Source organism: Adiantum capillus-veneris, chromosome 13 (assembly GCF_014529385.1).
Source record: "Adiantum capillus-veneris isolate H3 chromosome 13, ASM1452938v2, whole genome shotgun sequence".
Taxonomy (NCBI): Eukaryota; Viridiplantae; Streptophyta; class Polypodiopsida; order Polypodiales; family Pteridaceae; genus Adiantum; species Adiantum capillus-veneris.
In genome coordinates, this window is record NC_140943.1 from 40,460,131 (window position 1) to 40,478,170 (window position 18,040).

Below are 18,040 nucleotides of genomic sequence, written 5' to 3' on the forward strand. Positions count from 1 at the left end.
CCAAGGCTATGCATAGACACGATTGTCCAACCCATGCACACAGTCGTCCCGGAGTACGCCATCTAGGAGGGGTGGAAGGGATCTAAGTAATTAAGGGCAATGTTTGAAGAGGGAGGAAAAATTTTGATGCTAACATGTGATTTTTTGCAAAATTACCTAATAATGACCTTACCAAGTCATCAACACGGGAATTTAACTGATAAAATCTTCTCGATGAGTGTAAATAGTGTATATACTATTAGAAAATCATCAAAAAATGGTTTTTTGGTTTTTTTTAAATCATTTTTCTTGATATTGGGACTTAAAAATGGAGAAATCCACTAAAAACAATAAAGTTGTGTTTCTCAATGGATTTTCTTAAATATCAAATTTTCATTTTGTTTTTTAGCGCATGCATTTTGTTATTTTCTTTGATTTTTTCAATAAATAGGTCAAACATTAATAATAAATAGCAAATGAGCTCATATGGAAAAACTGAAGATACATGGTGATCAAAAGTACAAGGCAAACAGGCACAAAAATTTCAATCAAATCGGTAGATGAAATCAGGAAGCCTAAATTAGGGGGCCAAGGCCTACTTTTGCAAATTCTTGCAGAATGAGCTACCGGGATCCGATTGAAGAAATTTTTGATTCTAACATAGATCTCATGGCCCAGTAGGACTAACAGGGGAATCTGGGAAAAATTAGTTTGGGAAGTCCGAGAATAGATATCCAAGGTAGACCAAAATCACCTCATTTCCACTAGTCGCCCTTGGAGAAGAGAGCTCTCGACCTTCTTCGCGTGCGATTTTCGGAGTCCATAGTTACCCGTTTATTGCACCATCTCACACGAGACATGAGGGGCAAGTTCTAAGCTTATCAATAATCAATCCTATATGGCCGATAGCAAGTCTAAGCTTAAGGAAAAAAACCTAGAAATCGAGCAGTGCACAAAGTCCTACGACCAAAAATTGACCATAGGGGCTTGTCAGCTCAATCAAATCGGACGAGTCTTGAATTGTAGCATGCCCCTATATAATAGAACACTTATTTATAACCAGATGACCATTCGGCAGGGGTCGAGGGGGGTCCCAAGTAGAAAAGCTAGGTTTTTGCCAGATGCCAAAATTGCATTATGACTCCAAAAACACCTTATAGACTGGGTCTATACACAATGTACATGGATGGTTTCATAGAAACTATCAAGGCAAGCTCTCAAAAAGAAGAAAACAACTCGAAGGCTACAAAGCATCAAATTTGACATATGAAGTCAAACTGACTTCAAATGGGCCAAAACTAGATAGGTAGCTTCAGGACTATGTAGCGGACAAGTCCTTAGCTTCAAAAGTGACTAACCTACTCCACAGGCCATTTAGTCACAAAAGTCGGTGATTTCAAAGTCAACAAAGCACAAAGTGATAGCGACATGACAAAACTTTAACAAATTCAATTTAGGACTTGTTTTAGGTGCATTGAATATGTTTAGGTCAAAAAATTATCAAGTTTAGCAAAAAAGTTGATTGTTGTAAATAATCACGATTATTTACTTTTGTCCTTTTTGGGTTTGAAAATGGTATCTTCACTTCACCTATCACTTGTACACACCTATTACATGCCACATTTCAAGTATGAGCCAAAGTGATCAAGGAAAACTTGGAAAATTATCAAAAAATGCAAAGAAGTCTTTCTAATCTGATATTTGAGTTATTTGTCACATGTTTTGATCCAAATCACCCCATATCTCATACACAGAGTCTACATCATGCCTAGAACCAAGTTGCAAAAAAAAAGTGCATTTTGATAAAAAAAAAGCTAATAATCGTGATTATTTACTTTCTTGCCAAAATGGGGGAAAATCGCAACTTTGACCTCATAGGACCAAAGCACATGATGTCCCAAGCCCACTGACCAAATTTGAGCTAATTTGGATCTCAAAAACTCAAAATCCCTTTATATCTATTGTTTCAGAGATTGAAAGCCTAAATCTGGCACCATTCCCACCCCTTGCACTCAATTGAGCCCACACTTCACTCAAAAATGCCACATAGTTCAAGCCTATAATGTCAAAAATTCAAAAAGTTGGAAAAAATCTCCAACTGTAAATAATCGCAATTATTTACTTTTGTTGCAATTTTTTGGCTGAACTGTATGATTTTGATCTTTACATGTTTTTATGCATCTATGCATATTTAAATTGATTTGAAGTAAATCGGACCCAATTTGTCAGCAATTCAGACTCAAGGGCATTTCAGAGCGGAATTTGCAAAAAAAACTAACTTTGGCACTGTATTCCCCTAACAGGAGCAATGCAAGCTATGGAGAAGGCTAAGAAAAGGGTGTCTCAGAAGGAAAAGTTGCAAAAGCTACCACCCTACCAATTGGACCCAAGTTCAGTAAAGACGGCCAAGGAGACACACTTGTCAAGAGAACAGCTTGAAGAGAACAACACCACGGTTTTCACAGGCAGGTTCAACAGCGAAGAAGGACACCAAGTAGAGGTGCAGATGCTACCAAAAGAAATATATAATGTAGCTGCCAAGCCAAACACAAAAGAAGCAAAAGGCTGGGCCTCAGAGAATTCTACAACCAGGAACCATGCGGCGTAGATTTCCAGAAAGCCTATGAGTTATTTTCTACAATCAAAGAGGATGGGTCATCTCAAATCACTGACCAGCAAGGGCAGAAAGTAGAAGTGGTAATCACAAAGGAAATTGTGGCCAAGACACTGAAGTTGCCAGGGCCCGAGACAGAAAGACGGCAGGCACATTCACCAAAGAAACTGTTGTTGCAACTTTTGCCATCCTCATCCAAAGGCAAGTGGAAGAATCAACATGTCTATACCATCAACACTTACACTTTTTAGCAAAGAGACTTCCATGGCACACCACCCCAAATCATGTTGTTGCGACCACCTTCACCCAAGTGTTGAAGTCGACAACCAGGCAGCCAATTGATCATGCACAGTATGTGCTAACAACGCTGAAGGGCACCACGAAAGAAGGTAAAATCACCTATCTGGGAGCGCTTGAAGTACTGAAAAGAATAGCATATCATGCTATTGGCATGGCCGACAATTTTCCACCATCCCTAGATCAGAACACATGGATTGTGTCTACACAACCTTCTCCCAACAACCTTCACTCAGAACCACCCATTCATTAAAGAGAGTTTATAAATCAAATGAAGAATCAGCAAAAAGCTCTCATGAAGCTCATAGCAGTGAGAGCTCAGACAATGAGGAGATAAGGGAAAGAATGGAAGAGATGAAGAAGAAAGCTATAGCTGCACAGCAAGAGGAACCTCAGCAAAATAAGGCGAGGTTTGAAAGTGAAAAAAAAACTTACAAAAGAAGCCACCAAGCTGCAGGTGAGGACCCAAAAAGGTGGGTTTCAAGAGAGATAAGGGGACCCAAAATCAAAAACCCTACAAGAAAAGAAGCAGAGGACCCCACAAACGTCCTTGAATGCATGTACGCATAGGCAGAAGCTCTTAAGTTGAAAGAAGATCAAGAGGCTGAAAAGAAAACAAAATCAGATGCAGTGGAGCAACAAAGACAAGCAGAGGTTACATAACAAAGTGCGACAAAACATTACCAGGAGGAGATGTCTCTGAATCCAACCTCACCCACTACGGAATAGGAATATCATCCAATGCCAAGCCCTCACCCTTCACCAACAATTAGACCCAAAGAGGGCAAGGAAGCCAAAGAAAAGGAGCTTGAAAAGCAAGCAACAGCCAATTTTGATCAGCCCAAAGCAACAGAAACAAAGGCCACACCATCTACAACCACCCAACAAGAAGTGGCCAAGGGATCCACGAAGCCTCAAGAAGAAAAAAAATTTGAGGCAATCACAATGCCTCAAGGAGAGGTAGAACCCTCGCCACAACCACAAGCAGCCACCACAGAATCACCTAAGGAGCCACACACTGAAACTGTTGAGACATCTAGGCAACCTACAGAGTCTAAAGAATGGGAGGCAAATGACAAAGTCATTATGCAAGTAAAAAAATATATGCCAAGTAGATGCAGCCGATGCCTGAAAAAATGTGAAAAGCAGCACTTGGCCGCAATGCTAAGGCTAGACAGCTGGAATTGGTCATCATTCTCTACAAGGAGAGTTAGATGACAAGATGAATGTCATTACAGAATTGTAGAGACAAGTCAAAGTGCTAAAAGATGAATCCAAACAACACCATAGCTGGCCAAAGAGAAGCAGCAGAAAGAAATGGAGGAGCTGGGCAAACTTCTGAGCAAGATTAGCTGCTGCAAGAGGGACAACCGAGACACAAGAAGAAGTAGGTCCCTCAGAGCAACCAATTATCAAAATTCCCTCAGTCTCTTTTGTTGAGATGGAAACACAGCCGACAGAAGGGCTAGGAGGAGAAGAAGACTTTCAAGTACCACTCACAGATGTTGAAGAAGTTCCGATGGTCCAGCTTTTTAAAGCTGAGGAAGATGCACTAAAGGAATAGGTTGCCCAGGAGACAGATGCCGAATGGAAAGCAGTGATGGATTGGGAGTTGAGAATTCTTCACTCAATCAATGTAACTCAACTCATTCCCAACCAAATCAATGCACAATAGCATCAACAATCCTTGCCATACCCTTTGATCAAGGTAGATCTATTATAGGTCAAAGAAATATTATACAAAGATATGTAGGCAGAAGGCACAAAGGATGTCCACCCCAAGTGGAGAAAGAGCTGGTTGAATAAGAATCCAAGTTATCTGATTTTGTTCACAAGAGCACCTGTCGCACTACAAAAAGACCCAACCTTTTGTCATGTACCAAGGGTAAGGACATAGCAATCATTTGAAGCACTAAAAAAGAAGCGGCCTACATGGCTAAACTATCCACAAATGCCAGCTCCAGAGCAAGGACCAACAACAGAGGAATACATGGTGAAAACCCTAACGGGATCAATGACTTTCTTCAAGAGCCTTCCCGACCTCTCATGTGCTATGCTATATAAGATCCACAAAATGTTTCTCACATGTATTCAAGCCTTTCATGAGCCAGAGCAAGGAGGATCTCCATGGATGTCGTTCCTCAAAGGCAATAATGGCCTCTGCTATGACTTAAGTGGCCATCCTTTCAAAGAAGTTCTCTATGGCTTCTATGCCCAATGCATGTTTTTGCCCTCAAGCAATATGTTGGCATTTGAGGAAGCATTTTATACAGGTTTCTTCACTTGGCGAACGAAGATATTTGGACCAGTGATAAGAAAACTCATATCCAAAATTGTTGGCTATTCAGCCATTGAGCTTAAAAATAGTCACCATGCAGTTCTTGCAGGATCCTGACAAAGAGGGAAGACTCAAATATGAGAAAGCACTCCATGCGCTTAAAGACCGTCTCGCCAGCCGTCAATCCTAAGACTACTTTAGCCCATGAAGCTGTGTCAAGGGACAACACAGTCAAGGAGGGGGGAACGTTAGCAGCAGGGTAACTCGGATAACATTTTTTGGAGCTTTTATTGTAAAAACACTTATTATTTTGATGGATCGGGAATATTGTAACTCCTACTTTCTAGATAAACATTGTAATTGATGAGCCGAAGCTATAAGCCTCCAAATTGTATCAACTTGTCTTTAGTTTGAGCTCTCAGATTATTAGTTTTGACCACCAAAAACCTTGGCTAAGGTATAAAAGCCAATTTTTATAATTTTTTTATAAGTTTTGAATAAAAGAAACACAACGTGAGCTAATGGGGCTCACTTCTCTCCTTCTTGCACTTCCTACTCTCTCCCCTGTTGTCACGTTGCATTGCAGTCTGTTGTGTTGCAACCGTAGGTAAGAGCTCTACGCATTGACATAAGCATTTCATGGTAATCCATAGCTTTTGGCATTGCCAACCTGCTGCTTAATTTCATCATCCATAAGTAGGAATTTAAGCTTCAAAATCATAAAATAAGTATAGGCGGGAGATTGGGACATCATTACTAAGCATTCAGATGCATTTTGGGTCAAAAACAACTAGGTCAAAAACTCACTGGCTGTTAATAATCGTGATTTCTTCACTTAACCTAAAGTGAGATTTGAAACCATAAGCATGTGTGCTTAGTTCTTATGAAGATTTCCTAGAAGTTTCATAATGTTTGGATGTAATTGTTTGATGCTGTAATGGATGTGATTTGTTTGCTGATGAGCGATTAGCTTTTGGTGATTTCAGTCATTTGAGTGTAGCCTGAGTTAGATGCGAGTTGTTTGTTGTTTTCCAAGAGATTGAAAACCTCGTGTAGCCTCTATGCACTAGTCAAGTCAGCTTCATCCCATAGATTGACAATTATATTCGTGGTTCTTGCTACGTCTGCAATAAGATATGAGTGAGGTAAGACACCCATCCCACAGAGGAGCATGAGATTCATACATTACTTTCTCACGTAGTGAGTTAGTAACACATAGCCTGTTGCCATAGAGAAGATAACCCTCTTTCAAGATAAATGGTTCTTCTTTCTTCCCTATTGCAAGGGCTGAAATCGCATCTTTAAAATTGGGATTGATAGCATACTCATCTATCATAAAGATAGATCATTGTGAGTTGCTAGTCAAAGAGAATGAAAGCATCATGTTCTCCTACCTTTCCCCAAGCATGACATAGAGGAGATCCTTTGTGATGAGCATCCTCTTCTTGAACTTCAACTATGGAAGCTCTATGAGGCTCATTATGTGTATTCTTGTGAGGGCAATCACGATAGGCATGCCCTTGATCTCCGCACTTGTAACAACGGTTATCTTTTTGCAAACTCTCTAGCTCTTCATGAGAGATTTTATTTGTGCCTTTATAAACTCCCTTCTCCTTGGCTTTGTTGTTGTTGGAGTTGCATTTGGGAGTCTTTTGAATGTTGTCCTTTCTCTTAGGCTCACTATGGTCCTTGTTTTCCATGGGATTTAGATTTCTCTTAGCCCCTTGTTGGAAGTTGATTCTTGAAGCCACCATGGTATGGTGTATGACCGCAAATATGGTGTGAGGCCTTTGGGAGTTAACACACTTCGTCATATACTCAAATAAACCTACACAAAATTGTTGTTTTTGCTCTCTAAAATCCATCTTTTTGTAGATAGTGGCTTTGAGATGTAAATCCCAAAACTTGTCTACATATTTGTGAATAGATTCATAGGGAGGAGAGCTTCAAGATTTGCCATTTTTGTGAGTACTTTGTCTTTGGCATCGCTAGCCAAAAGCTGCTTCATGATGGAAGCTCTTAAAGCTTTCCATGTTCGTGGAGCTTCATCATTTGCTCATAGGCTAGACCACCATTTCTTGGTGGACTTTTGAAAATACATATCTACATGATGTAGCTTAGAGGACTCCATGAAGCCCTCATCTCCAAACGCCACATCAAATTTTTGGATAAAGGCCAAGAATTTGTCCGTAGCACCAAAGGTTCCAAACGTAGGTAAGGAAAGAGATGTTCTTTCCTCCCTCTTTGAACTTTTTGAGCTTGGACGACCTTTTCTAGGCGGCAGAGTATTTCCTATGGCCTCTTCTCTTAGGCGGTTTGGGAGATGCACCATCACTTTATTCAAAAGAGGAAGAGGATGAGGAGGATGGAGAAGAGGGTGGCCTCTTTCTTGCCTCTTTCTTCCCTTGTTCCTCCTCTTCTGCACCACTACTTTCTTCAAAAGAGGAAGAGGATGAGGAAGCTGGAGAAGAGGGTGACATCTTTCTCTTCGTTTTCTTTTCTTGTTAGTATGCGATGGTCTTCTCCATTTAGGGGGTATTGGAGAGAATTTTTCCCACCATCTTCATGGAACCATCTCCACCAAGGTGGTAGGAGACTCACTTCTTTCTCGTTCTTTCGGTGGGGTCTCCTTTGAGAGAGAGATGCCTCATCGCTTCGTACGGATCCTCTTCTTCTTCCCTTATTGGAGAGAGTACTCTTTTGGAAGTGTCACCCGGAGCTTTCCTAGGTACTCTCTCTTCTTGGTGGGGAGTTTGGAGAATACCATGAGTACCCATGTAACATTTAGTGGCCTAGTAACTTGTGTGTAGCAGAATATAGCATGAACATAGTGAGCATTTCATTAGAATAGATTCCTAATGAGAACAACAAGAGTGCTTGGGTGGAGAGAGCAACAAAAAGTATAACACCTAGTTAGATAGCATGAAAAATACTTCAAAAGAGAGAGAAGTTAAGCAATTGACAATAGTTGAGGATCGGATTTGCATGGAGCTGGTCCCCCCTCGGTCCCCCCTCCAAAAGGCTTTGTATTATCGTTTATCCCATCAAGAGAGACATTTTACAATACAATTCTTTGTGTTCCTTCAATACTATCTAGTGCAATGAAGATGGAAACTTCAAGCACTAAGCAAAACACTTATCGAACACAACATCAATTCCCTCACGGTCTCAGACCCAAGACCTCACACACGTTTGAAGCTGGTGAGAGCTAGCGGGGTATGAGAGTAGATTGAGAGGAAGATGGAGTATTCTTACGAGAAAGATGTACATCTCCTCACATAATCACTCAGATTAGCATAGCTTAGCTTAGTAATTAGCATGGTAGAGGAGATGAGCGTGCATTGAAACTTGGCTCTTGGTTGAATTTGCATCACAAAGCCAGGGCTGAACCTTAGGGTCTTTTTAGCCCATTGTTGCACATTGCTCTTTTGCAGATGGCCCCCCCTTTGGATCCCTACTATGGCCAGTCTGCCAGCTTAACCAATATTCTAGCTTTTTCTCCCCTGGCACTTCCCCATATTAAATGATGAGTTTAACATGAGAAAATCATTTACGAGAATTAGATATTAGTTATTATGACTTTACTTCCCTCTTGAAATCATAGTCGTCCTTGACTGTGGGGTAGAGAAGATAAAGCATACTCATTAGTCCTTTTCTTAGTGGGTAGAGGATCCCTATGTTACTCTACGACATCGTTCCAGAATGGATGACTAGTCCATTTGGTGCTTGAGAGCCTGCCGCAAGCATTTCTACACACGAGTCCTATCATTCTTCCATAGTAGAGTGACAAGCTCTACTTGATGTTCGGGAGATGTCGTCTCCGCAAATTTGATCTAAGCATGCATACTACTTCATTTTTGTGCACAGTAAAGAAAAAGAGAGTCTTATAAGACAAAAATTTTGTTCATTTTTAACACTTGTATATTTGCTTACTCTAGGGAAGCATTGTAAGCATTGACAAGGTTTAGGTTATCCTTTAATTGTATGCCTTGCATCCATCTAGAATCTTCAAAAGGATAATTTTTAAACTTAATAAGATATCATCAGATAGTCTTACCGCCTCTTGGTACCTTGTCTTCATGTCGGAGAATGGACTCGGGTTGCAGCACCTCTTCTTGGTCCTCGATCTTGGGTGGGTCTTCAATAGTTGGTTCTTGTGGTGGAATCCTTTTAAGGCTTTACTAGCCTCACATGGAAAGCATTCTATATGAGCCAATGTTTGCACAACTTAAGTTGATAGGCCATCTCATTGATTGGCCTAAGAATCTGGAAGGGACCATAGTACCTTTTTGCTAACTTAGCATAGTACTTTTGGTGTCTCGTAGGATTCTTGCCCGTCGTGAGCCTTAATCAAGTCTTGGTAATTTTGAGTAAGATCCAATCATTTTCTTTAAAGTCTTGGGCTCTTATGTGCTTGTCAGTAGCAGCCTTTTGACTTTGTTATGAGATAGAGATAGCATCCTTAATCTTTTGGAAAGATTCTTGTAGGTCTCTGCTATACTCATCTGCAACAACAAAGTTCTTCCCGTGTACCTTAAGTAGCAAGGGACTTTTTGATCTTTCCTCTATTACCTCAAAAGGTGCTTTTCCCATGGAAGTATGTGCAGTGTTGTTGAAGGCATACTCCACTAAGGGTAAGTACTTCTCCCATCGGGACCATTGATCTACTTTCGTTACATAGGATTTTAGTAGATCAAGAATTGTTAGGTTAGCTAAATCACTTTGGCCATCCGTTTGCGGGTGATAGGCCGAAGAGAAATTTAGCCTTGTCCCTAAATTCTCAAAGAGACCTTTCTAGAAGTTACTGGTCATTCTAGGATCTCTATCCGACACTATGGACATTGGCAAGCCATGGTACTTGAAGATTCGTGAAATGAACAGGGTTTCCATTTGATGGGCTTTGATAGTTTTTTTGAGAAGTATAAAATGATCTTGTTTACTGAAACTATCTACTATCGTCCATATTCCCATATTTCCATGGATAGAATTAGGCAATCCAAAGATAAAATCCATGGATATGCTCTCCCATGGTGAATTAGGGATTGGCAAAGGTTGAAGCAATCCAGGTTGCTTCCCTCTATAAACTTTATATTTTGGCATACCACACATTTAGAAACATACTCTTGTATGTTTGCTTTCATGATAGGCCAATAGAAATATGTTTCAATCCCTTTTAGGGTAGACCGAATCGCTCTATGCCCTGCATAAAAAGGAGCATGAGATTCATACATTACTTTCTCACGTAGTGAGTTAGTATCGCATAGTCTATTGCCATAGAGAAGATCACCATCTTGTAAAGTAAATGGTTCCTCTTTCTTTCCTAATGCAAGCACTAAAATCACATCTCTAAAATCGGGATCAATAGCATACTCATCTATCATAGAAGATAGATCATTGTGAGTTGCTATAGAAACCGCATTCACTATCGGGCGTGTTGAGAGTGTATCGGCTACTTGATTATGCTTGCTAGCAATGCGAGCAATATGAAAATGAAATTGCAAAGTAAATTTTCCCACCTCATTTGTTTGTTGGAGAGCTTGGTCTGCGTCATGAAGTAATTCAGACTTTGTTGATCCGTTTTCATAATGAAAAGAGTCCGCAATAAATAGTGCTTCCATGAGTCTAAGTCATGTAGAATTGCGAGGAGTTATTTTTCATATGACTAAATCTTGCTTAACATGGTCGAACTTTTGACTTTCATAGCCTATGGCATGCCCTTCTTGAAGCAAAAAAAGTGCAAGGCAATCACCACAAGCATCACATTGGACCTCAAATGGCTTTGAGAGATTCGGTAGTGTAAGCACAGGTTGAGAGATAAGCTTTTCAAAAGCATTGTTCTCCTTGGCAGACCATGTATACCTAACATTTTTCTTTGTTAGGTCATGTAATGGTCTTGCTATTAGTGAGAAATTTTCTATGAAGTGTCTATAGTATGCATACATACCTATAAAGCTTCTTAGTTCATGAAGAGTCCTTAGTTTAGACCATCCTTCTATTACCTCTAACTTTGATGGATCCATTTGGATGCCATCTTGAGAGATAATGTGACCTAAATATTGAATCTCTTGTAAGAAAAATTCACTTTTCTTTTGATTAACATAATGTTTATTCTCTCTTAGAACTTGAAATATTACCTGGAGGTGTTGCTTGTGTTCGTCTTATGAATTAGAGTAGATGATGATATCATCAAAGAACACTCTAGTAAAGGTTTCGTGAGGCCTGAATAGATTCTCCATCAAGCGGTTGAATGTGGCTGGTGCATTGGTCAAGCCAAAAGGCACGACAATGTATTTGTAAAGACCAAACGTAGTTTGAAATGCGGTCTTTACAATGTCTTGATCAACTATCCTTATTTGATGATAGCCACTTTTTAGGTCAATCCTACTGAAGTAGGTTGGTCTTTATAGCTTATCAAATAGGTCTTCTACCCGTGGAACGGGAAACCTATTCTTGATAGTGATCCTATTTAATGCTCTATAGTCAACACACATGCGATATGTGTCGTCTTTCTTTTGCACTAATAGCACAGGTGAGAAAAATGGAGATGAGCTAGGCCTAACCATGCCCTTCTCAACTAACTCATGCACTTGCCACATAATATCCTCTTGTTGAGTTTGAGAAACTCTATAAGGAGGTTTGTTAGGTGGTGAACTTCCTGGAAGAAGTTCAATTGCATGGTCATCATTGCCTCGTTTAGGAGGTATCTCACAAGGGATTTTGTCAATAAAGACATTGTGAAACCCCTTGAGAAAATTGGATAACTTTAATTCCTTTTGATTGTGTATATTTTCTTTTGCTAAAACATTAGGTTCATTTTGAGAATCTTTAACAAAAATCATGTACATATAAATAGAGCTCTTTATTGACTTGTTGAAAGCGTGTGTATGTACAATGGGTATGGTGTCACCCATTTCCTTAGCATCTATGTACATATCCTTTTCCCTAAACTTAAAGGAGATTCTCCTTTCAGGGAATTTAACATTGGTAGCCATGCGATCAAACCATGGTGCCCATAGGATTACATCCTCATGCTTGAGAGGAGAGATAAAGAAGTCCTCTTTGTCCACATAGCTTTGGACATGGAGCCTCAATTTCCCGATTAAGGGAGTGACTGAAGCTTCTTGCCCCTTGAAAGCACCGTCTGCGGGTAGGACATCTCCCATCTCATAGGCTTGTTTGCCTAGCTTGGTGTCCAACTTTGTGGATATGAAATTGGGAGTAGAACCAGGGTCAAAGAGAATAAAAGCATCATGTTCTCTTACCTTTCCCCAAGCATGGCATAGAGGATATCCTTTGTGATGAGTTTCCTCCTCTTGGATTTCAACCAAGGTATCTCTAGGAGGCTCATGGCATTTGTTCTTTTGGAGAAAAGCGCGGTACACATGCCCTTGCTTGCCACACTTGAAACAACAATTATCCTTGCGATAACGCTCAAGCTCTTTAGGAGAGAGTTTATTTTTGCCTTTGTAAACTCCCTTCTCTTTAGCTTTGTTGGGATTGCCCTTAGGAGAATTTTGGACATTGTCCTTCCCCTTAGGTTCATTAGAACCCTTTTTTTTTGTGGGCTTAGAATTTCTTTTAGCCCCCGCTTGGAAATTGATTCAAGAAGCCACCATAGTATGGTGTATAACCGCCAATATGGTGCGTGGCCTTTGGGAGTTGACATACTCCACCATTTCTTCCGTTAAGCCCGCACAAAATTGTTGCTTTTTCTCTCCAAAATCCAAATTTTTGAAGACAGTGGCTTTGAGTTGTAAGTCCCAAAACTTGTCTATATATTTATGAATGGATTCGTAGGGAGAGAGCTTCAAGATTTTCCATTCGGTGAGTACTTTGTCTTTGGCATCGGTGGCCAAAAACTGCTTCATAATGGAAGCTCTTAAAGCTTTCCATGTTTGTGGAGCTTCATCGTTGGCTTGTAGGCTAGACCACCATCTCCAAACGCCGCATCAAATTGTTGGATAAAGGACAAGACTTTGTCTATAGCACCAAAGGTGCCATCATAGGTAAGGAAAGAGATGCCCTTCCCTCCCTCTTTGAGCTTCTTGAGCTTGGATGACCTCTTTCACGTGGCATAGGATTTCCTATGGCCTCTTCTTTTTTATGGTTCAAAAGTTGCACCATCACTTTCTTAAGAAGATGAAAAATTTGAGGAAGATGGAGAAGAGGGTGACCTCTTTCTTGTCTTTTTCTTGCCTTGATCTTCTTTGTCTTCACCATCACTTTCATAAGAGGAAGAGGATGAAGAAGATGGAGAAGAGGGTGTCCTCTTTCTTGCCTTTTCTTCTCTTGGATTTTGTCATCCCTCTTTGAATTATGTTGTGGAGAACTGTGCGATGTTCTTCTTTGTTTTGGAGGTGATGGCGAGAGTTTAGCCCGCCGTCTTCATGGAGCCATTTCCGTTGAGGTGGCGAGAGACTCACTTCTTTCTTGTTCCTTCGATGGAGGCTCTTGAATTCTTCTTTGAGAAGGAGATGCATCATCAAGAAGCAAATTTTTGAGCCCTTCCTATGGATCCTCTTCTTCTTCCCAAATCGGAGAGAGACCTCTTTTGGGAGTCTCACAAGGAGTCTTCCTAGGTACTCTCTTGTCATGGTGAGGAGCTTGGAGAATCCCATGAGCACGAAGCTACCGTTGCACTTCACTTTGGAGGGATGGATTTCCCATGGCTTGTTGAAACCTGGAAACAAGGTTCTTAACAAGCATAGGGGCATCATCCATCCCATGGCTTGTTGAAGCCTACAAACAAGGTAGTTAACAAGCATAGGGGCATCATTAGTAGCCTGCTTATTAGCAAAATCAAAGTTTCAACATTAATTTCACTCTCTTTACTATTGTCAACCATTCTAACAACTTTTAGGTGTAAAATTTTTAGGTGTACTTTGGCACTTCAAGACCTAGTTGCTACTCCTCTTTACCCCTTTAGAAAAAGCACTCAAGCTACTGTACTCGTGGCTTGAATACCATTAATTGAAAGGAATAGAAGAGAGGGTCGTTCAACACCAAAATAGTACCGGCTCCTGTCAAGCTTCTAATAGATCGATAGTGGTTAAGACATAGGCAAGCCCCGTAAGACTCCATTATTAAGACCATAGCTCTCGACGGTGATGCCTAGTTATCTGTACAAAGGCAGGTGCACTGCAAGGCTGAAAAATCCATATTCTACTTACTCACATGTAATTAATAATACCAACCATTTATAGCTAGCTTTAGGACCTCCCTTCTTGAGCAAGAAAAGAGAAACCTTGTGCTCTGATACCAATGTAACATTTAGTGGCCTAGTAACTTGTGTGTAGCGGAATATAGCATGAACATAGTGAACATTTCATTAGAATAGATTCCTAATGAGAATAACAAGAGTGCTTGGGTGGAGAGAGCAAAAAAAAGTATAACACCTAGTTAGATAGCATGAACAATACTTCAAAAGAGAGAGAAATTAAGAAATTGACAACATTTGAGGACCGGATTTGCATGGAGCCGGTCCCCCCTCCAAAAGGCTTTGTATTATGGTTTCTCCCATCAAGAGAGACATTTTACAATACAATTCTTTGTGTTCTTTCAATACTAGCTAGTGCAATGAAGATGGAAACTTCATGCACTAAGCAAAACACTTATCAAACACAACATCAATTCCGTCACGGTCTCAAACCCAAGACCTCACACACCTTCCAAGATGGTGAGAGCTAGCAGGGTATGAGAGTAGATTGGGAGGAAGAAGGAGTATTCTTACGAGAAAGATGTACATCTCCTCACATAATCACTCATATTAGCATAGCTTAGCTTAGTAATTAGCATGGTAGAGGAGATGAGCATGCATTGAATCTTGGCTCTTGGTTGTATTTGCATCACAAAGCCAAGAGTTGTTGGTGTAGGCCCCCATCCTCACAAGCTTGGAGTAGGTGATAAGCTTTCCATTAAAGCTTGAGAAGGAGAGAGAGACAGTCTTCTTGCTTCACACATAGATTGTGTGAGTGTGTAATGCAATAATTCCTTGAGAAAATCAGCCCCCTCTCTATCTTGGTCAACCCCTCTTGCTATTTGCTCATGCGGACACCTCATTAGACCTCCCCAAGCTTAGCCAATAGGATTTCAGGAGCATAAGTGATAGCCTTCTGACATGTGTCCCCCTTTCCCCTTTTGTGAGAGCTTTAGGGAATTAATTAATGCAACTAAACTCTCATTGGACCCCTTTGTCTCTTGGCCAATAGGAATCAGGCAAGCCATTGGGCTGCTGAATGCTCATTGGACCCCTAGGGAGACTCTCCAATAGTCTTCTAGAGAGCTTAATTATTATTTTTTCTTTTATTAAGTGCTTTTAAATTAATTAAACTAGATTTACTCTAGCATAATTCTCATTGGTCCACCTCCAAGACCATCCAATAGGATTTGAGTACACCTTGTGGGCATCTGGGCTAGGGAGCTGACATATGTCCCTCTTTCCCTTTGTGTAAAGGGAGCTTGTGTGTGTGTGTGTGTGTGTGTGTGTGTGTGTGTGTGTGTGTGTGTGTGTGTGTGTGTGTGTGTGTGTGTGTGTGTGTGTGTGTGTGTGTGTGTGTTTCTCTCTCATCTCCTACAACTAGGGCTCGTTTCCTCCTATGTAGGGATGCATGAAGACTTTTTGGGACACACACAAAGCATCCAATTTCCCTAATGTTTGACCTTTGGACACAACCTTTGAATTTTGGAACCTTAGCATTTTGGAAGTCTTAATGGGCTGAACCTTAGGGTCATTTTATCCCATTGGTGCACATTGCTCGTTTGTAGATGGCCCCCCCTTTGGATCCCTATTGTGGTCGGTCTGCCAGCTTAACCAATATTCTAGCTTTTTCTCCCCTTGTACTTCCCCATATTTAGTGATCAGTTTAGCATGAGAAAATCATTTAGGAGAATTAGATATTAGTTATTATGACAACGCCAATGTTGTAGCACTTCGCCTTGGAGGGATGGATTGCCCAGGGCTTGTTGAAGCCTAGAAACAAGATAGTTTACAAGCATAGGGGCATCATTAGTTGCTCTATCATTAGCAAAATCAAATCTATCAACATTCATTTCAAACTCTTTACCCTTGTCAGTCATACTAGCAAATTTTAGATGTAAATTTTTACTTGTACTTTGGCACTTCAAGCCCTAGTTGCTACTCCTCTTTAACTTCAAACATAAGCACTCAAGCATCTATACCCGTGGCTCAAATATTATTAATTGCAAGGAATAGAAGAGAGGGTTTCATAGAGCTGAGACAGCACCAGTTCCTCAGTCAAGATTCCAATAGCTCAAAATTGGTTAGCCGTAGGAAAGTCCCGTAGGACTTTATTATTAGGACCATATCTCTCGATGGTATCCCCTTAACTGCATAAAGCAAGCGTGATTCAAGGATGAAAAATCCCTATTCTACTTACACTTTTGCAATTAATAACACCAACCATTTGTAGCAATCTTGAGGACCTCTCTTCTTGATCAAGTAAAGAGAAACCAATAGCTCTGATATCAATGTAACATATAATGCACTAGTAACTTGTGTGTAGCAGAAATGATAACATAGTGAGCATTTCATTAAAAACAAGTTTCTAATGAGCATAGACAGAGTACTTGGTTGGAGAAAGACACATAACACTTACACCTAGCTATTTTGGCATAGACAATACTTGAAAAGAGAGAGAAATAGAATAGTTGACAACAGTTGAGGACCGGATTTACATGGAGCTATTCCCCCCTCAAAAAGACTCTATATTATAGCATCTCCCATCAAGGGAGACTTTTGTACAATAAAATCTTTGTGTTCCTTGACAAAACTCGTTGGTGCAATGAAGATGAAATCTTCATGCACCAAATTATGCTTATAAAACACACCGTTGGCCTAGCCTCAGTCCCAAGACCTCGCACACCTTCAAAGATGGTGAGAGCTAGCAGAGAGCCCGGGGGGTTCACTATATTTAAGACCACTATATCACGTGCGTTCAGGCTCTTTTTCTAAAATCCCTATTCTGTGAATTTTCTAGGAAATATAATGAACCCTTTTCTTTTAAATTCTGTAAATGTTTTTGAGATTTGTAAAAAACATATCCTTATGTAAATTTATTACTGTAAGTTTTAAGGGATTTAAATACCCTTCTGTTGAACTCACATTATAGGTCACATACTATGTAAGGTGAACCCCCCGGGGTAGAGAGTGAGGAAAGATGAAGAGGAAGAAGATGTCTCCTATGACAAAGAAGTATTCTCCTCACATAATCACTCTTAGAGCATAGATTAGCTTAGTAATTAGCATGGTAGAGGAGATGAGCATGCCATTTAAGCTTGGCTCTTGGTTGGATTTGCATTCCATAGACAAGAGTTGTTGGTGTAGGCCTCTACTTCTCAATACTCGAAGAAGGAGATGGAGTTCTTGCTCAACACATGAGTTGTGTGTGTGTGTGTGTGTGTGTGTGTGTGTGTGTGTGTGTGTGTGTGTGTAGAAAAATTAGTAAGCCTAAAAAAACCAACTCTCTCTCTTCTTCTTCGACCCCGCTTCCCATTTGCTCTTTCTGGTTCTGGCTTCCCATTGGCTCCTGTAGAGCTTAGCCAATACCAATTAAGAAGCATAGTTGATAGTCTTGTACCAAGTGTCCCACTCTCCCCTTTTGTGAGAGCTTGAGGTAATCAAATTAATTTATTTAAACTCTCATTGGACCTTTTTATCTTCTAGCTAATAGGAATCAAGCAAGCCATTGGGTTGATGGATGCTCATTGGACCCCTTGGTAGACTGTCCAATAGTCTTCTAGGGAGCTTAATTTTTATTGGTTGTTCTATTAAGCATTTTTTAATTGATTAGACTAATTTTAATCTAGCCTAATTCTCATTGATCTACTTCTATGGCCATCCAATAGGATTTGAG